The sequence below is a fragment of the Taudactylus pleione genome, unplaced genomic scaffold, assembly GCF_031769625.1.
Source record: "Taudactylus pleione unplaced genomic scaffold, aTauple2 ptg000026l, whole genome shotgun sequence".
NCBI classification, from domain to species: domain Eukaryota; kingdom Metazoa; phylum Chordata; class Amphibia; order Anura; family Myobatrachidae; genus Taudactylus; species Taudactylus pleione.
In genome coordinates, this window is record NW_028284428.1 from 16,549,769 (window position 1) to 16,571,517 (window position 21,749).

The following is a 21,749-nucleotide window of genomic DNA, read 5'->3' on the forward strand; positions in this document are numbered from 1 at the left end:
AGTTGGATGGTTGGACAGAAAATCTTTACGTGTGTATGCAGCTTTAGGGTTAGGCTGCGGGACGGGACGGTACAGTTAGGTTTAGGCTGTGGGAGGGGTGGGTTATGGTTAAGCTGCTGTCGGGATTCTTACTGTCGGGATGTGTACCCAACCCATTCGTTCTGCTGGGTACGAACATACTTATTGTATACACAGTCTCTTATCACAACTATTTGCAGAAATAAGAAATGATGCCTATAGAGGGTAAATGATGCATCGGCCCTAATATAATGAATCTCCCTACATTTTTTGTTTCCAGATTTTAAAAACACTTTTTTTTTCCTGTGTTAAAGTGTTAACAAATCAATTGATTTTTACAATGCTCATTATAAAAATATATTATCTGTGTCTGCTGTTAGCATTTATTGGTGATGAGGCAAATCCACATTGTGCTGCACAATAACTTTCATGTGTAGCAGATCCACAATATTTAGCAAAAGAGTGAAGATAAAATGTTCCCACACAGTTCAGACAGTTGGAACAAAGAGATCCCATAGCAACAGTATAGCATCTATTTGAACTATCAAATGAAGTAATAGTGCTTAGAGCTACTAAAACGTAACTATGACAATAAATGCATTGCATGTGCCTGCATTTTGCAGCATTCAAGCTGTATGTGTTTTCATTGTACATAGATTGGCTACAATAAACCTAAACATTTAACAGTCAAGATACACAATGAATGCACTTGTTATCACAGACAGCAGTAGCTAATCCATTAGACTTTACTTGATTCCATGTAAGGCTTTCCTGTTTTAATTCAGCCTTCTAAACTGGAGGGTGGAAAGCTGTAGCTGAGGATTGGCGAGTACTGAAATATCCATTGGGTGGCAGTAACAGTATCTTTTTTATGACTTGCAGTTGCAGCAGGCTGGAGAATGCATTCAATCAAATGAGGAGATCTTATTGAAACACTGGATTCATTTATGCATTGCAGTTTTCCCCTTTTTCTGTCTATCTGTGTCTCTCTATTACCTCCCTCCTTGTCCCCCTCTCTCCTTTCTTTTTCCTTTTTTTTCTGGATGGTGGCTGTTAATCAAGTTTCATTATTACATGGTGTTCACTTGTCATCCTTATTGGAGATTAGCATCATTCGGGAGCTAACAGACAACTGATTTTAATTCCTTCTCTGTTTTAACCTCCTTCATCTTCATTTTGGGAGTGCTAAGACCCAGGAGACACCCTCTGTAACAGCAGGAGTTCTTTCACATAGCAGTACAGTGCAAGGAAAACCCCATTGGATCTGTTATTGCAGGATACTTGTGAAATATACATACACTGCTTCTCTTTTTTCCCCTGGCTGCATCTTGAATATGGAGAAATCTTATACATAGTGGGGCTTCGCTTTGAAAGGCTGCAGATATTTCCCCTTCCTGTTGATAACAGACTTCTGTGGCTATCCCTTCTTCTCTGAATCCACCTGAATTTACCCTTCTCATTCACACCTGGATTGGATCTTCAACACTGAACATTACTGGTACTTTCAGAGCTGAAGCCAGCTGCACATCTTATAAGGTATCCTCGGTCTGGATGGAATTATTCTGCATGGTGGTGAACTTGGCACTTGTGAATGGGGATCCTCTTACTGATTGCTAGCAGAAGAAATACACACATATATATATTTGTATACAAATATCAAGGGATTTAAACGGCGGATCTGCTGACTAAGCATTGTGATGACCAGCTATCACCTTGCTGACTGATTCCAACAGCAGAATATTTTGGACGATCGTGCTGGGTAAGATCATTTTCTGTCTATAGAAAGCTTGCAGGTGTCTAACTACTGAAACTTGGGTGCTTCTGAGAAAAATAGGACTCTCTGTATGCTGCAGAGCATTAAACATACTGGAAATGAATGGGGAATCTACAGTATATCTGCAGATAACATGCTTTTGCTCATGTCTTTTGTGATCACAGCACACTGTCTCTCTCTGCCATATATAATACTGGTGCTGATTATACAGATTTAATATCTATATTCAGGGTTAATGCAATAATTGCAGCTGGCCAGTTATACATATTAGGTGCAAGCAGAAAGCAGATCATTCAGACACAGCACAGTTTGGATACATACTAAAGCTTTATTAATAAATGGGATTATTATTTTTTGGTAACTCTGATCATTAGTATCTGGTGCATTGATCACAGGAGCTGCAGCAGCCTGCATGGATACATATAGACCCATGTATTCATCCATTGCTTCTAGTGTGCCATTTTTCTACTTAGCAGGAGGTTAAATTACATTAAGTGTATTGGTATAGATTGATATGCAATTATTCCTGCAGATTCTGCAGGAGAATAATATAGCTGCAAGCTGTTGGAGGAAATATAGCACAGCATAATGCCTGGCTCGCAGAATCAGTTTTAGGCACAATCTCTTGTCTGTCAGAGCCACTACAGCAATGCTGTCAATTAAGATGCATACACCCTATGAAAAAACATTCTGATACTATATGCAGATAAAGGGGATGTCAGTGTACTAGTACCACAAAGATGGCAAAAGATTTATATAGGTAGAGTGCAGCATGTGTTGGGCTTGTAACTTCTATTGGCAAATGTAGATTAAACAAAAGTTTTACAGATATAAAATAAAACATCTAATAGTAAAATGCCCATATCAGTGGTATCTGTAATGCTTATCAGAATGCACTATAAGGGCAAAGTTTTTGAGAACTAGGAAAGGGTACCCAAGGGGATCTCAGATCCTTGTTGCATGATGTTGTGCAATTTAGAGAAAAGATGAAAGGTACACTGGGTATATGGCAGGCCATTACTTCTATTAATTGGGAATATGGACTACATAAAGAATGGATTATATAAGTAACTTGCTTTAACTTTGAAAGCTCCTGTCGGCAGACCAGGGATGAATTGACAAGGATAGTGGGAGGAAAGAGGGAGGAGAGAGAGTCTTGAGATGAGATTTTGCTGCATTTTTAATTTTCTGTGCCATGCATTTGGCACCAGATTTCCCACAGTATATAAATTATACAGGTCAGTGAATTGCTAATAAAAGCTGTTAGGTTTGCACTGCCACCTTAGCCATCCATTTACAGCTCCAGAATGGAGCAAGTGTAACAGTCAACAAAGGTCCCATTGACAAGACCAGCCTGCAGATTTTGTCAAGGTCAATGTTAAGGCCAGTGTCTTAATACAATGTTTGCAAACAATGCTGTGGGGTTAGGGAGGTACTGAGAAAGCTTATGAATAGCGATAACTCCCAGGGCCAGAATAAAACTTGTTTTATTGTGTCTTTCTTTATTCATTGCAAAATGGGCCTCCTGGCCAGTACACATGTGCCTATACAACCAAGACATAAAACTCTGGAAGAATTTTATATTTTAGATGAGTACATGTTCCCAGCTATGTCATTGAACCATATAAAAGAGTTTATGTAAAAAATAAAAATACATTTTTGTGGCCTAGGTTTTAATTTATTATTCCACAAGGACAGCACAGGACAACATTATTCAAAGTTTTAAAGTTGTCCAGACAATGTAATGGGCACAGAGCACATATAATGACAACGATAAGAAAAGCATAACTTAAAATGGCTCCTAGCTGAGAAGAGATACAATAAGGATGTCTGTTATCAACTTTTTATGTAACATGAAATCAATGTTCTCATGTAACTTTCAGATGTCTTAGCTCCTAAAGCTTGCAGTTAATTAAGAGATTAATTTAATTTTGTATAGTAGCATGTATTTATGCTATAAGGCCGGTAACCTCTTTGGTATTTTATTAGCTGTACGTTACATAAAGCTGATAATCCTCTATACAGCAAAATGGTTCATGGGCGGAAAATAGAGGCAGATGTCAGGTGCTAAAATATCTCAGTTGTTTAGCATCCGTTCCTGTGTGCTATAATATGTCCAGGGTTAGAAGATGGATGTCTTGTAAAGCTGTTTGTCTGATATATCTTCTTAGATGTGATAATGAAAGATACTATCTTTACCCAGGTATGATTAATTGTATTTTAAAAACAGCATAAGATTGCTAAAAATAAAGAAAACATACTCAGACATGAATACAATACTTTTGGTGTACAGTAGAAAGTAGAGTATCTGAATCCAGCATGTGAAAAATGTGATTTCATTTTTCTGTGTTCATCATAAAGAGATCATTCCACTGTGATTTATGTTATAGGAACACATTCCGAAGCATGGCAAGCTCTGTTTCATAAGTCACAGGAATGTGCTTCTGAATGTCTGAATTTAACTACTAGTTATTGTTGCTGCTATGACGAAAGCAGACTCCAACACACTACAGATGGAGACAAATGTATTGCAGCATTTATCTCGCTGGATTCTCCAATCAGTATTAAACCTTTATTATCTATTTACATGATTTTAGCTGTGAACTGCTGTGTAATTTGCACTAAAAATTAAGTTGCACAATGCACTGAAGTCTGCTCAATATGTATACAAAGAAGTTACTTATTATTTTTGAGGTACGTAGTGTTATTGTTGCTTTTAGTTATATAGTACTTTATTATTAAAGTTTGCTAGTATTTTCTATTTGAGTATTGATCTTCACCTATGTATGCATATAAATATAAACATACAGAGGTATCTGCAATGTGTTGCATGTGCTATATACAGGAATTGTATAATACTTGCCTCATGCTTCCTTCCTTCAGCGGTCAGAATAGCACTACTGCTGCAGTACTGTATTTATGGGCTTCATCCAGAAACATGCTTTAATACAGTTTTTTTTTTACTGTGCGTAGTTGAGCTTTTTATTTTTATGTGCTTTATAGATAACTACATTCCTTCAGCAATGTAAGTAACCTTGACCATACAGAAGAGAGATAAAACAATTGGGCGAGTGATATAATAAATGACTTTATGATGCATTCTCTGACCCAACAGTATGTACATTGTTCCAAAAATGGTGTGTAGCTTAGAGACGTATTTTCCTGGATGCAGGATGTCATTTCCATTCTTTTGAGTTTCCATATAATGAATGTTCCCTAGAATAATGTATAATTATATTTGTGTTGACAGTTTTGGGGGCTATTTCGCATTGTTATATGTGACAAAAATATAACAGGGTTTTTGATGCATATTGTACACTGTTGCTTTTTAACCCTTTAAACCTGCTAGTATTGCCATAAAATAAGATGCTAAAACAATCCCAGTAATACAATAGGAGTTAGTAGCAATAAAAAAAGTCATCTGTATTGAGCATTACAAGTCAGTCTATATGATGGGTTTAGTTGTACGGGTCTTTTTATATAACAGGTTTAATAATCCTCAGCAAAAAACTACACCTACAATAAGGCATTTTCCTGATGCAGGCAAAAATGAGATTGAGATCAATGCACATTTTATACAAAACCAGTCTTAGGTCAAAGTAGGAGGGGCATTTGTCTAAGCCCTACTTTTCTGTATATCAAGTAGGCTAGTTTTTGGTCCTAGTTAGAATTACAGTACATTCAATATTGTTTTCATTGTGTTTGTTTACTTAACTTATTTTTCAATTTTATTCTACCAATAATTCAATGTTAATGTTTTTTTCCTCTTATGTATACTGTAGTTGTTAAATTAATATAGCAGAAAACTATTTGTCTCAATATCAAGCTAAGCTTGGTTAGTCATATGTTCAGGGGCAGCAATACCATTAGGTGAACCCAAGACAAGGTCGCCAGTGGTTACAAGGTGCCTAACACACTGACTGAATGACATAAAATCATTCATCCAGGGTTTTTAATGCCACTGTGATGCCCACACGCAGCGCACAGGCCCTGATTTGAAGGAGAAGCAGCCAGCAGCTTCTTACATGTGAAGCTGTTGGCTGCTGCTTCTCAATGTCAGTGTTCAGCTGGGGGTGTGACACTTGGCTATGTTGTCACAACCCCACTTCCAGTCTGGGGAGCAGAGAATGCTGCCCCTATCTCCTAACTGCAAAGGTAAGAAACAGCAGGTATGTGGCTTCAGTGGCTTAGGGTGCAAAGTGGTGCCACCAGAGTTTCCACCGACAATGCTCTAATTTTCTGTATACCAGGATTGACCCTTTTATAATGTAGTAATGCAACTCAGGATCAGATTTAACAACAATGCCAAGAGACTTTAAGAACATCATATACTATCCTTGACTATCCTGTAAGATTAGCTTCAGTTCATAAAAACAAGTGTATATGCTAAAGATGCCCAAGCACAGTAAAGGTGCCTATTTACTAGAAGACATGCAAAAGACTGCACGATTACAACATTGTAATCGTGCAGTCGTTTGTCAGTCTGTAATGAGCCTACACTGAACGAGCAGTCGTTCAGTGTAGTCACAATCAATCATTTGCAAACATGCTGAACCTGACGTTATCGTCAGGTTGACCAGCATGTTTGCACGATGACAGATGTCTAAATACCTATTTTTTAAACAATCTGCAAACGATTTTCAATTGATTTTTGAACGATTATCGCATGATCCAACAATATCGATATTGTTATCGTTCAATCGCTCATTTTAATCGTCTAGTGGATAGGCACCTTAAGAATTATATTATTTAATTTGCCAATTGCAACCAAATTGAGCTATCATTGTACAGCCAAATCCAAACAGACCGTATGTAATTCAAAAGAGTAGAAAATCAATTTGGACAATTACTGTACGTCTATCAACCTGTGTGTGGGGTCATTGGCTGACTACATAATAGGGGAATGTGTACAGCCAATTTTGTTCAATTGCCTTCAGACCAAATTGAATTATTGTAGTCTAATCATATCTGTGCAATTCAGTCCTAATTGTTCATAGATCTGATTATATTGTAGTGATTCAGGGGTCTATTCATCATCAATAAATGGCCTGATAACCATGAGGAAACACTAGTTCACGCATATTTTTCTTACCGGGCCATTCATCATCAGGGGTCTGACAGGACCCCCTGATATACAGCAAACTCTGAAAACTGAAAGTTTTTGGAGTTTGCTGCTGAAAACAAGCGCCATCTTCAGACGGCCCTTGTTTTCATATCCAGGCTCCTTCCTATGGGAAGGACTTCTGGGAATGCAAAGAGGGATCTGAGCAGATCCCTCCACCGCCTTCTCACTGACTCTCCGGCGGCTGTGCACATGCATGACCTCGGGTCAAGCATGAGTAGCCGGGCTGACGGGGCGGAGGTAAGTAAAGCAGCTACATCAGTAGCTGCAATACTAACTGGGGGGACAGCTGCTTTTCGGAGCAGCTGTCCCATCACTGGAGCAATGAAGAATTGCTCTGGTGTAATCTATCCCCCGCTGCGAGTTGGATACTGTACTTAACTATCCCTGACAGCGAGTTCAATACTAAAACATCGGAGGCCATACGGCCTTCGATGATGAATTGGCCCCTAAGTCTCATCAAATTGAAAAGAATGTATGTACTCAGGCCTAAATACTATATCCTTTCCTACCTACAGTAAAGTATTTTTCTTTTGGACTAATCGTGAAGGTGAGCACTAACATAAGGTGTTTCAGTTTTACCTTTCATCCCTAAACATGTCGCCACTCCATAGTGCTATGATAGAGTTAATGTGTTAAAAAGTTGCACTGTAGCGTGCACTATATTAAAAAGACACATGCTTCTCTGTAGAAATGCAGATAAAATAAATTCCAACGGCTATATCCTAATTGCCGCGAAGGGGGTGAGTTGTCTTTGTAACGGCATAGAAAACGCCGGCAACGGCATCACAACTCATGGCTACAAATACACCCTGGACTTGCAAATTTTTGTAAGCAGCCCTATGGGACTATGAACAAAAAATTGCAAGTCCAGAGATACCATAAGTGTGGTGTGCAGCTAATAGGATTGTGCCCTAAGTATAATATTAACTGGGCAAATGAAAGTGTTTTTTTTCCCTCTGCTTTTGTCATTAATGGCTACTGTAACTGACATGCAACCTTGATAGTAATTGAAATTCAGTTTACCATGCCATGAGTCAGCATACGACCTGAGTTTGATTAGTTGTAGTAAATGCCTGACCTGAAAAACTTTGGGATCCTCTAGTTTGTTAGTTTATTCATAAACTACATAATGCAGTTCTGCCATGTTAATGATCAGGGTCAGAACGCCAACATCTTGATATTCCCAGTGTATTGTTCTGAATGAAAATGTATATTGTTTGTTAATGTGGAAGGAAATCTAGTTTTACTGTGTATTTGTTTGTATTATGCATTCCTTAAATATGCTTTATTTCTATTTAATAACCTTCCATTTATTACCACATATACAATGTAGACTGAATAAAAATGTGCAAAACAAACAAGCTAAATATTAAGAATTAAATTAGCAAAAACAGATTTGCCAATATACAGATATGTCCTCTTGCACCTTTGCAAATGGGTACGCGTGCTGCGTTCACACCCGTGACTTCATAGGATTGCACAGTGTGAACGCAGTGTGCGGCATGGCGTACCATGGCACGCGCGTCCGCGGCTAATCACATGACGTTATGCGTGCGCACGTTTGCAGCGTGAGTGTCAAAGATGCAAGAGGACACATCTATATTCAGCTTTGGTTTGGATATATTGGATTTTACCCAATTTAGGAACAATAAAACAGTTTACAAATTTGTGAAGATTTTTTGGCTTCTTTAACAAAAAGCTGAAAAATTCCATTTGAAAGTATGCAGGTGACTGGGCAGTGGCATAACTACTGCCCCCGCGGTGGCTTGGAGGTGCCGGGTAGCTTGGGGGCGACGGGGGCAGTGGTTACGCCACTGCAACTGTGAGCGCTGGCCTCTGAAGTGATCGGAGGCTAAGGATCAGAGGCCAGCGTTCCCAGTAATGCAGTGCGCAGGTGACGTCATGACGTCACCCGCGACCTGGGGAACCTGCGCGGCCGCGTCTGCTGGATCTATTTAGATCCCGTCAGCGTGGCAGCGGGAGAGACAGCCGGATGACAGTGCGCGGAGTCAGGTAAGTACAGGGGGGGAGGTTTGGGGAAGCCACAACTACAGGGGGCACCACTTGAGGGGCGCAACTACAGCAGGCACTACTAAAAGGGGCACAACTACAGAGGGCACTACTAAAAGGGGCAAAACTACAGGGGGCACAACTACAGGGGGCACTACTAAAAGGGGCACAACTACAGAGGGGACTACTAAAAGGGGCTCATCTACAGGGGGCACTATTAGGAGGGGCACAACTACAGGGGGCACTATTAGAAGGGGCACAACTACAGGGGGCACTGCATATGGGCACAACTACAGGGGGCACTACTTTAATGGGCACAATTACAGGGGGCATTGCATAAGGGGCACTATTACAGGGGGCATTGCATATGGGGCACTACTACAGGGGGCCCTGCATAATGGGCACTACTACTGGGATCATTGCAAAAGGGGCACTATTACAGGGGGCATTGCATAAGGGGCATTAGTATAGGGGGCATTGCATTTTGGGGCACAACTACAGGGGCACTGTATAAGGGGCACTAACTTGATACACACAGTTTACAGGTTATAAACTATGTTCCCAATAATCTGGTTCTACACGGACATAAAAACTGTGCAACCTGTCTTGAGCTGAGGTGACAGACTGGCAGGAGCAGAGAGGAGGGTTGGTGAAGTAGATCTGTCAGGGGGGGATGTAATGGGCATTACTGTTTGGCATAATGTGTTTTTGGCATTACTGTGTGCACAATTTGCTATTAGGGGCATTACTGTGTGGGATAATGTGTAAGGGGCATTACTGTGTGGCATAATGTGTTGTATGTGGCATTACTGTGTGGCATAATGTGTTGTATGTGGCATTACAGTGTGGCATAATGTGAAATAGGGGCATCACAGCGTGGCATAAATTTGCTATAAGGGCATTAATGTATGTCATTATGTGTTATATGTGACATTATTGTGTGGCATGTGTAATCGGCATTGCTGTGTGACATAATGTGTTGTAAGGGGCATTCCGGTGTGACACACTGTGTTATAAGTTGCATTACTTAGTGTGTCATAATGTGTAAGGCACGTCACTGTCGTCTTTGGGTGTATTTGACCTTTGGGGGTGGGGGGGGGCACCTGAAACATTTTTGGCATGGGGGAGCAAAATTTATAGTTACGCCACTGTGACTGGGGACATTTTTGTCAGTCACTTAGGGCTCTATTTACTACAATCGCTTTTGTAATGTAGATTGTAGTGTGATATTATCGACTGAATTCGCATTGCGAATTCAGGCAATATCACAGGGATTTATTACAAATCCCTTACAGGGACAGAGCTTGCGAGAAAGCTCTGTCCCTGCGAATCCCCTCCGCACTCTAGTCACGATATTTTCGCAAAAAAATACCGTGACATGCGCCGACCGGCCGCCGCTTCTACCCCCCGGTGCTAAGCCCCGCCCCTGACACTAAGCCCCGCCCCCGCGATCACGGACACCCCCGCAACCCCCCTCCCTTAATAGCACTTACCTGCAGTCATCGGTGCTCCGTTGATGTCTTCCATGCCTCCGGTCAGCTGATATCCCATACTGCACTGGCACCCGATCACCTGATGACCGGGCCACAGTGCAGCATGGGAGACCAGCTGACCAGAGGGGAGACATCACCGGAGCCCCGACCACCGGTCCCTGGAGTCAGGTAAGTGAATTTTTTTTTTACAATTTTTTTTTTTGCAGTGATCAGCTTGCGGTCTGTTTAGACCACACAGCTGATCACTGGGACCGGTTCCGGGCTCTGCTCTGCATTTTAGAGCAGAGTAGGAGTCCGGTAACCAGGGGAGACCCTGGATAACGCTACCTCCAGGTGGATTTTATTATCACAGGGCTTTCCCCGGTATTTTTTTACATTTTATTTTTAGTAACTTTGGCCCTCATTCAGAGCCGCACGTTAACAACAGTACGCTCGTTGCGTTCCGATGTTGACTAACCGCGCATGCGTCGGTGTTACACTGCGCATGTGCGTACGGCAGATTGCGAGCTTTTTTTCTCTCGTTCCTAAAATAGCGTACAGGAAGTGACATGTCAAATGTGATTGACAGAACAGGGCGTTTTTGGGTGTTGACGGGGGTGGAGATGAAAAAATGCAGGCGTGGCGAGGCGTTTTTGGGGCGTACATACATTAGCAGATGCGAACGTCAAATGTGTTCGGACCGTCTCATACGTCACTGGAACATCCGCTTTCCCTTCAAAATGCTCGCACAGCTTAGGGTCAGGATTACTCGACCACATTGGCGATGGCCTTCTCCTCCGTCCCGGGACTCAACGATGGTGCTGCGATTAATCGCGGCTGGTCAGTAAAGTAATTAGTGTTGGATTGAAAACCGGCTTGGTATGTGTTTGGAAAGCAGTTTATTGGGATAGCACAAAAGCGTACGCAGGTGGAAATCAGAGCTGCTAATGTCATGATTACACAATCAATTAGCGTACATTTTGGGTGTTTTATTTTGGCCACAATTTGTTGGTTATGGCCTATTGTAACAATAATGTCATCATGTTTTAATTAGCTCCCCTTTTTTTTGGTTTACTGTGGAATTTGCATCGCTATGTGATTTTTTAAACGTTCCTTAAAGAGGCCTTTTTTTTTTTTTAAGAGGGTCAGTTTTTGCCTTTAGGGCCAGGATTAAATGTAACCCATTTGTACAATAATGTCACAATACAATGTCAGTTTTTTGTTTTAAATTTATTGTTTAAACACAAACAAATTGGCCTAATATTTTTTGGCCTTTTTTTTGTGGCAAAGATATTTGTTAAAATAAAAAAAAAAGCCATAACTGGTAACATAAACGTAAATACCAAATTTTAAAAAATTTCACAAGAAAGGAGAGGGAAGTTTTGACCAGAAAGGAATATGAGCCAAGCACAGAAGGAGTGTGGGCAAAGTCGCCATTGCTGTCACCGTTTTCTCGCCCGTTTGGCTGGGTGAGGGTGGGCGCCAGACCGGGTCCGGGATGCCATCGGGCTGGCCTGTCCAGAGGCAGATGTTGTGGCCTCTGGACTAGGCACAGGGCTAGGCACATTTGGAGGATTGGCTGATGTTGTGCCAGAGGTGGAGGATCCGGATGTTCCGGCAGGAAGGGAGGTCGGCTCCAACATGTGCTGGCGAACGAGCTGCTCCAGGGCATCGGCGATGCGGATGTTGGCCCTGGTATTTTCCGCCAGGGCCTGAGCAATGGTCACGTTGGCCGCAGCATTTTGCTCCAGGGCCTCAGCCACCCGTATCAGACTGGCGTCCATCCTCTGCAGAATCTCCGTATGGAAATCCGATTTAAAATTGAGTTCTGTGAGGAGGCCCACTGCCTGCGAGGGGGCACGCCCTGGACTGGCTTCTGCAGGGTCCTCAGCCGGATGTACTGGTTCCTCCCCTGCAGAGCCAGCAGAAATTCTGCGGCCAAGGCTCCCCTCTGGAGCAGACTCATCCGCCTCTGTCTCTGTTAGGAAAATTGCGAAAAGACTCACATTAGAATCTACATATTGGCACAATAGCATTTCAGAGTTGGTGACATCACAAGACTTACCTTGGCCAACATGAGGAGCCGCAAAGTCTGGCATGTCCGTATCCTTGTTGGACACGCCAAACACCTCCACAGCCTGCACACACCCCTGTGCCAGCTCTTCTAAGTCTGTCAACTCCAATGACACAGGGGTGGGACCCCCACCTGTCCCCCTTGCATGCCTAGCCCTGTCGGCAAGTTTTTGCTTGAGACGATATTTGAAGTCTGCCCATCTGTGGAATGAAATTGGAACCATTATCCTTTGTTTTACAATGGGGTTTGTTTATAGGATGGGAAAGTGTTTACTTACCGCCGTTTGACATCCCGGGCTAGACGGACATAATCACCCACCCTATTGACAGCAACGGCGACCTCCTCCCACATTCTCCACTTCTGGCTTTGGCTCATATTCCTGGCTGCCTGGGGCAGGATGTCAACGCACTTCTGGATCAAAACCTCCATCTCCTTGCTTGTGAAATGTGGCTGCCTTTTTTTTTTGGCAGCTTTGGCGGGTTGACTGGGGCCAGCAGTCTCTTCCATGTCATCCTCCTCACCTATTTGGGTAAATATGCAGATTTAGCCACTTCACAACTTGCACAATATTATGTTTTAAAAGAATCATTGAGACAAAATGCATGAAGGCCTTACCGCCGGATTTTTGGCCATTGTTTCCCTGGTCTGAAGCCATGTCTCTGCTTCCAGAATGAAATCAACCAGAAATTAAATGTGATTTCGTGACGTATTTATACATGCGTCCTTAGTTTGCGGCCGCATCATTGATTGTGCGTCCCTATGATTCATCCTTAATTTGTGCGGGAAAATAAACACTATTTATGGCTTGGTGTGTGTGGAGTCGAGGTTGCGTTGTTGGATTGTTGGCGGTTAAGTTGGTTGGATTTGGTTGTTTGCGGTTGGAGGATTTGGCGGAGTTTTTTTTTTGTTTGTTTTGCTACAGTTGTTTTGGTTTTCCGTTCGCATTTTTTTGGTTTATTTTTTTCCATCGTTTCCTGATTTGGTAAGTTTTGTGCAGTCTAATTTGTGGCCAATTGGTGTCTACTTCTGGTTTTTGGTTTTATATATTTTTTTTTACACTAATTTCATCTATTTTAGTTTGTTTTGGCTTTCGGACCCAAAGACCTTTTTGTTGGAAATCTTATATATTCGAGTTGGGTAAGTCCATTTTTTTTCTTGCATTTGCGAACTAATTAACGCATTTTTGACTGTTGGTGTAGTGACTTGCATTTGCGAACTAATTAACGCATTTTTGACTGTTGGTGTAGTGACTTGCATTTGCGAACTAATTAACGCATTTTTGACTGTTGGTGTAGTGACTTGCATTTGCGAACTAATTAACGCATTTTTGACTGTTGGTGTAGTGACTTGCATTTGCGAACTAATTAATGCATTTTTGACTGTTGGTGTAGTGACTTGCATTTGCGAACTAATTAACGCATTTTTGACTGTTGGTGTAGTGACTTGCATTTGCGAACTAATTAACGCATTTTTGACTGTTGGTGTAGTGACTTGCATTTGCGAACTAATTAACGCATTTTTGACTGTTGGTGTAGTGACTTGCATTTGCGAACTAATTAACGCATTTTTGACTGTTGGTGTAGTGACTTGCATTTGCGAACTAATTAACGCATTTTTCGAGGCTTATTCATCATGTAAACCAGTTTTGCTTTTCCCTTTTTGGGGTCCATTTGACCCCTATTTGACGTACGGTGTGCAATGTCGTTTTCATCGATGGCCAAATGTGTGTTTCGCCTATTTTATGTGTTGGCTTGCACCAATTTGACAAACAAAAAATCACCCTCTAAATTTTTGATGTCTCATTTTTGGCTTTTTTACAGTTTATACGTATCATGACAATACCCCGGCATGTAAGCAGCTATTAATGGTATCATAAAGCTAAGTTGTTTTATGTTACTTTTGGGGTGGCTCAAAAGCCTTACATTGTAAACTTTGAATTTCAGGTAGATCTGGGGCGAATTGTTCTGGCCCTGCTCCCGGAAGACGACCAACCTCAAACTCGTCCCAGGCATAGGCATCGTAGGCATGCAAGGCCCCAGATATTTCGAACACGTGTCACCCTTTTTGGAATGCCCGATGATGAGGTTTTAAGATGCTACCGTCTACCTCCCAAAATCATCATAGACACTCTCTCATTAATAGAAAGTGATCTTGAGCGGCAAATTGACAGTCCAACAGCAATACCACCACTGACGCAATTTATGGCGGTGTTACATTTCTGTGCCTCAGGATCATTTCAAACAACGGTGGGAATAGTGGCGGGCATCTCCCAATCCTCCTTTTCCCGGATCCTGAGGGCAGTGATGGAGGCACTTTTCAAGCACCTCCATCATTTTATTCAAATGCCTTTGGATATGGGTGCCCTTAGTGTGGCCAAGGCCAATTTTTACCAAATAGCTGGCTTCCCACACATCATAGGGGTTGTGGATGGTACTCACATACCACTTCAGCCTCCAGCACGGCTGGAGGCAATATTTAGAAACCGTAAACACTATCACTCCCTGAATGTAATGGTGGTATGTGATGCCTCCCTCCAGATCCTGTCCCTGAATGCTAAATTACCAGGAAGTGCTCATGACTCCTTCGTCATCCGGCAATCAGGGATATGGCAGAAATTAACCAACCTACAAGCTGGTGATGCGTGGCTTCTGGGTAAGTGGAGACCTTTAGTACATAACAATGTTAAGCTTGATACACAGTGTTCCTGATGTTGGCTATTTTTTTTCACAGGAGACAGTGGATACCCTTGCATGTCCTGGCTGCTCACTCCTTATTTGGCTCCCACACCAGGGCCACAAAGTGCGTATAATTCCGCACTTACAGCCACCAGGCAAGTGGTGGAGTGCTGTATCGGCCTTTTAAAAGGCCGATTCAGATGCCTCCACCGCTCTGGTGGCGAGCTCATGTATGTGCCGGATATGGTGTCTAAAATTGTGGTCCTGTGTGGGATATTTCACAACATTGCCATAAGGAGTGGTGTCCCAATGCAGCCAGAGGATGCCTTACCTGAGGATGGCCCCCCCGAGGTTGGTCGGAGGTCAGTATGTGGGGGGGCCATACGCGATGATGTGGTGGCCAGATTTTTTAGGTAAGTTGTAACAAAACTACAGTGTTTATACCTAATGTGTTTGTGTTTGTTTGCGAACATCTAATTTTGTGTTTTTTTTTCTCACCATCTTCTGTTTGTTCACATAATCTTTGGCACTCCAACGCTCACTACTTCCTGCTACCCTTACCAAACCTGGATCTGGTCCTTTTGGGCATATATTCTGGAACCCATATTGCAACGCCATGTTTGTGGAATCATGTTGGCATGGTCCTTCGTCAACCAGTTCTTGATTTTTTGTTTTTATTTAATTATTTCTTGGTATGTGTTGTATTTGAATTTATCACTGTGTTCTTTTTTTGGGAGTGACCACTTTGTTTTCTCTGTTATGTTGTGAATAAATGTTTGGAGAGTGAAATGGTCTTCCTTTTTTGGGACGTTAACAGCAAGTGTAACCAGGTTAACACAAGTTACATTTGACTAAGGGGTAATCCAGTACTGACGCCAGTTGAGCTAAACTGAAATATGTTTTCAGCTTCCCAACCCACACCAAAAGGAAGCCTGGCCCAACCTTGGGATTTGTAAGATTGGCCTAAGCAGCTTGCGCACCAACTAGGAACCTGTAAAATGTAGAAATATGTAATTGACACTACACCCAAAAAGGGAAATGACATTGTTATTGTTATGTGTTTCTTGTGTCTGTTTGACATACAAAGACAAAACACAATCTAACTTTTAAAAAAGGGAAATCCTTGCAGGAACAGTCTACTTATGTCATGCTAAACTATCTTGGTTTTGGATTTAAAAAATGAGCCAGAACGTATATTTGTCTGAATAAATTTATTTAGAAACGTTAACAAAAATAAAAAAACTACTGGCGAAGGAGGCCAGACAGCCGGTCGAGGGCCACCAGAATGCCGATTACATGTTGCCGCATCTGGCCAACACAATCCGCCACCTCTTGCCGATGCCTCTGTTCCTCTGTGGGTGAGAAAAGTGTGTGGGTTAATACAACAATAGGGAATCCACATTAAAAAAACAAAAACACAACGAAATCACTCCTAAACCTAAAAAAAAAAAAAAAAAAGGGGGTGCTGCCAAAAATACAAGGTCTATGTACAAATTCCCACAGGTGTGATATATGTATGTTGAAATCACCAGGAAGAGGTAAAGGCAAACTGCAAAATCACCAAAAGTCAAGCCACAAAAACACGAAGAAAGGCACGACACATGATTACATACAAACAGTTTGTGCTTTAAAAAAAAAAAAAACATACCGGGAGCCAAAACGGGAGCTCCGGAAATGCCTCCATGATCCTCCTCGGAGGATCCGTCATTCCCCAAAGAATGGGGAGGAGTTATGATGGACTCCGGGGAGGGGGTAATTGGAAGAGGGGTGGGTGGAGGAGAGGGGGAAGTGGGACGGAGGGGAAGGAGGTCCGACATTTCCGGGAGAGGGTCTGGGAAGGATGGGGAGGAGTGGGGAATAGGGGAAAGATTTGGGGTGGAGTGTTGGCTGGGGGTTGGGGATAGTGGCCGGGAACGCCGTCTGGACGGACGGTGACGGCGGAGTCTTGGCTGTCCCCCTAAAATATGACAAAGAAATTGCGGTTAGTTTATGGACAAATCCGAGGACCAAAACTAAAAAAAAAAAACAACCCAAAAAATAAGCCAAATAGGAGTAGAATTAATAAATCAGAAATAGAGGGAAAACATGCACACGCAGATATGAGTACAAATAATAAATAGGACAGACAGGAAAACATGCACACGCAGATATGAGTACAAATAATAAATAGGACAGACAGGAAAACATGCACACGCAGATATGAGTACAAATAATAAATAGGACAGACAGGAAAACATGCACACACAGATATGAGTACAAATAATAAATAGGACAGACAGGAAAACATGCACACGCAGTTTGCCCCACAAACACAAACATTAAAACCACAATACATAACACTTACTTTCCAGGATCTGCATGCGAAAGCATGCCAGCAAGCGGGGCGTTCGCCGTTGCAGGTCGGACCACCTGCGCTCCAGCTGCCCGATGTTGCGGCGTGAGCCGAAGGACCGCAGGCGGGACCGTGCCTCCGCATACGCGGAGCGCTTCTGCCGGTTGGTCATGGGTTGAGGTTGGCTGGTGATCCGGCGATCCATGACCTCCGTAAGCACCAGCAGCTCGCGCCTGGTGAATGCGGAGGCTCTCATGATGGCAATGGTGTTTTTCTTAAAAATCATTTTTGATAAAGTGTGTAAAAATTTTCTGATTGGCTAATGTATTTTGGAAATTGACAGGAGCAATTTTATTGGTTAGTGTATGAGTCATGTGTTCGACAGGGCCAGAAATCTCTGGAGAGTTATGATAGGCTTGATGCAGTGACATGCGTAAGCAAATTTAAATAAAGAAATGAACCCAGGGAAATATGCGGGGATCCACAGCAATAGAACAATTGTTTAATTGTGGTTCACATGTTTTTTGAACAATAAAAGCGAATGTTTCATCCGTACGTATTCTGCGGGTAAACACAAACACGGACAAGAGTAAAGTTTCTTGCATTGTGTTGAAAAAAAACAAACAATTAAGCTAATTGATACATTGATTGGCATGATACGATTGAGGGAGGTAGGCAGAATAAAGGAGCAGGTAATCGACATCTGACAAGGCCACTTCCTGTTTATACTTGTGCGTGCGTTCCTTTCAAGCCATTTCGGGGATGTACGCTCGCTATTTCGTACGCTCGTTAGTTAGAGGAGGGGTCGTCAGAGTTTAGGGAGGAATTTTAGATGCGAACGAATTTAAATATTTTTGTACATACGCCTAACGTATGTACTCGCCCGCTTGCGAGTGGGTCTGAATGAGGGCCTTTGGTCGGATCACATTTCCCATTACAGTTATGGGAAATGCAGTCTGCTTACTAAAATAAGTGATACTTAGGGGTTGGAGTAGAATTTTACGAATTCTGCTTCAATTGCCCTGTAATAACTATAGGTGATACTAAAATAATGTGAAATGGGTGTGAAAACACCCTTTTTCACTTTATTTTAGTAAAAATAATGTTAATAAATAGAGCCCTTAGTACATTATTAGCTACTCAGGTCCCTGTCACATTGTTATTATTACTTGTTCTGTAATTGCCTGCCTGCTTGTTGGAATGAAATCCAATACCAAAACAGTTTGGTTTGAGATCATTAGCTGCAGTAAGTGTTTGGTTGGTGCTACAGTAGTATTCATATCTGTTAGCCTGTCAGTTTCCTACTATAATGGTTGGCATAAAGCAGCACGTAAAATAAATATATTGATCTCTTCATTAAGAAAAATCAACCTATAAACCAAACAAACAAACAAACAAACAAACATCTTCAAATAAAAAATACACAATTATTTGTGGGCCTGTTAGATTGTAGATCTCATTGTCATTTGTTGAATCCATTTTTTTGTTCTCAAAATATTTCCACAATACCATTCTACAAACCACAAAATTATTCAGATTCATGTTTTCAGTTTTATGTATTTATTACATAGTGAAGATTTATATTATTCTACCGTGTAGAAACCAAGATCATTTGTCAGAGTTCCCAGATCTGGTCATATGTCATCTTTAATGAAACACAATTGTGTATGGGGCATAATAAAATGGGCACTCTGACACTATAACCAAGAGGCTGTTTGCTAGGTTTTCTAAGCTATAGTCAGTAGAAATATATGAAAGAAATATGCCCCTGTGTCTTCAAGATCAAGAAAGCAACCATCAAACAAAACTAATTCATAGATTCAAAAAGAGCAAATTCCATTCTGGTATATACAGTAAGAACAACTGCTGTTTTATTTCAGCCCTAACCAAGAATGAGGCTACTACTATTCCAATATCAGCTCCAGATCCAGCCACACCACGGGGTCTATTCATCATTACATAATAATAACTTGTGATAATTATGTTTTTAACTCACTGTGAGTTTAAAAACTGTTTGGATGCATTCATCATGCCTCACTGCATAAAGTACAGTATCACTTCCGAAAAGCTGCTCTTTTTGCAGTCAGCCTTCGGAAAATTGATACTTTTCCCCTTACACCTGCCATGCCTTATTATGGATTTCCCAGCTACCGCCGGTGTCTGTGCAACCCCACACTGCAGCTGCCGATGTTTGAGGCCTCCACTGCTGTGTGTAGCCACCCCATCCTTCTCTATGCCATATCTCCCCCTGCTGCTGTGTACCGCTCTTGGTGTCCGCTCTGGCAGCTGCCCGCCCTGTATCCTTGCTCCTCTACCCTGCTGCTGTGTCCCCGATGTCATCTCTGTCCTTGTCCCTGCTCCTCCCCCCGCTGTGTCCCTTAGCTTTTCCGGTGACTGCTCTGTCCTTGCCCCCCCCCCGCACCCCCATCTGAAGATTAGCAGGTGCTGAATGCCATCAGTAACACCATAAAGTTCCAAAAAAAAATGGCCCTGACACAATCTATAGAAAACTATGCGAAAGTGTTAATTTTCACATGCTGATGATGAACAGACCCCCAAATGTGGTATTAACCAGCATATTCAAACGCAGCTGCCAGGTTATTAACCAACCAGCCCCGTTCCAGCCACATAGCACCCACTCTCTACTCCATTCACTGGCTGCCTGTCAGATGGCAAATTGTTTTCAAGATTGGCTTACTAACTTACAAAGCCATACATGACCATGGCCCAAGGTACCTAAAGCAGCTTCTGATTCCTTACCATCCCACCCGATTACTGCGATCCGTTGATGAAGGACTATTAACAGTACCTAGAATCTCCCGGAATTCGTCTGGGGGTCGAGCTTTCAGTTTTGGGGCTCCAACCTTATGGAACTCACTTCCCAGTACAGTTCGAGGGGCCTCCACTCTAGAATCCTTCAAAAATAGACTCAAGACTTACCTCTTCACCCAAGCATTTCACTAATGTCCCTTGTTTAAGCTTATTTTGTATTTTGTACTGTAAAGGCAAATGTAAAGCACTTTTGAGTCCTTTAGGAGAAAAGCGCTATATAAATAAAATTATTATTATTATTATTATTATTCACAGTGATATTTCCTAATGATATATTAAATAGGTTGTCCTGGCCGTGATTATGCTGGCTATCAGAATCCAGGCAGCGTAATATTGATGGTGGAAATCCCGATGCATGCAGGTAAGTATTACAACCCGAACCCACCTTTCCTGCAGTAAAAAAGTTGGCAAAATATTCTTTAGATACATCAGTGACTGGGAAAAAAGCAAAGGGAGGAATAATAAGGCTAAAAACTGAAGAGGTTGTACATGCTGAAGTGTGAAAGTCAATTACATACTGACTGGATAATTAGTATTGCTTTGTATTTGCCTACTAAAAATTCAAATGGGTCATCTACCCTAGAGAGGACAAATATTCTGAATTGGAAATACAACTGTATTTGTAACAGATGAGGTCTTACATGAACTCTCACAATTATGTTGTATACATTCAAGAGTATTAAAAGAAAGCTGTACTTCAAACACCGTTAAACAATAGCTCCTAACAGTTTTAATTCTAGATGATTTGAGAAATGAAATGTAAATGTAGTTACACAATATAAAAAGCAGAAGATAAGAATCTGTCCAGTATATCTGTGAGCTTAGTTGCCTACTCTACCACAATGTTTGGGAGACTACCTAATTTGCAAAGAGTCCCCCAGACCCCTGGAAGAATAGGTCTTCCTGTATCCTGCCCACTTCTTAGCGAAGTAGGCTGGGCGAGGAGAACAATGACGGAATTATGAGCAAAAAGGCAGTATGATGTATATAAATAAGAAACACACAATTTTGGCCATGCCACCTCTCAATCGACCTGTGATTTGCAGCATTACACCACAAAGGGGTGTGGCCTAAAGATGTGAAGCATCCGGCTCTACCTCCAACACCACCACCAGTTAGTTGCATCTCTGCACCAGGCTTCTCCTGGAAGAGAGAAAGAAGTAGTAGGCAAGTATGCCTGTGGGTCTACTCTATATTAATAGTTGAGAATTGAATCAAGTCACTTGTCACTAGTGTGAAGCAAATGACAAGGTCTAAGGCAGCATGTCAGAAAAACATAGTGGATAACTAAAGTAATATGTCAGGGTGGGGCTGTGGATTTAGTTTATCTAGACTTTCCAGTTGTACAGCTCATCAGAATATACTGGTACTATATAAATAACTGATAATAATAATAATAATAATAATAATAATAATAAATACATTCAAAACTTAGAA

The 21,749-nt window shown here is 41.7% G+C and overlaps 1 protein-coding gene across 1 annotated transcript in view; it reads left to right on the forward strand.

Annotated features, from left to right (window-relative positions):
* Positions 1 to 911: 911 nt before the first annotated feature.
* IL1RAPL1 (interleukin 1 receptor accessory protein like 1) overlaps positions 912 to 21,749 on the forward strand; it is a 1,550,795-nt gene continuing 1,529,957 nt past the window's right edge. The window contains exon 1 of the mRNA XM_088451516.1: positions 912 to 1,777. The gene's annotated coding sequence lies outside the window, so the exon portion shown is untranslated. The remainder of the gene's footprint in view (positions 1,778 to 21,749) is intronic.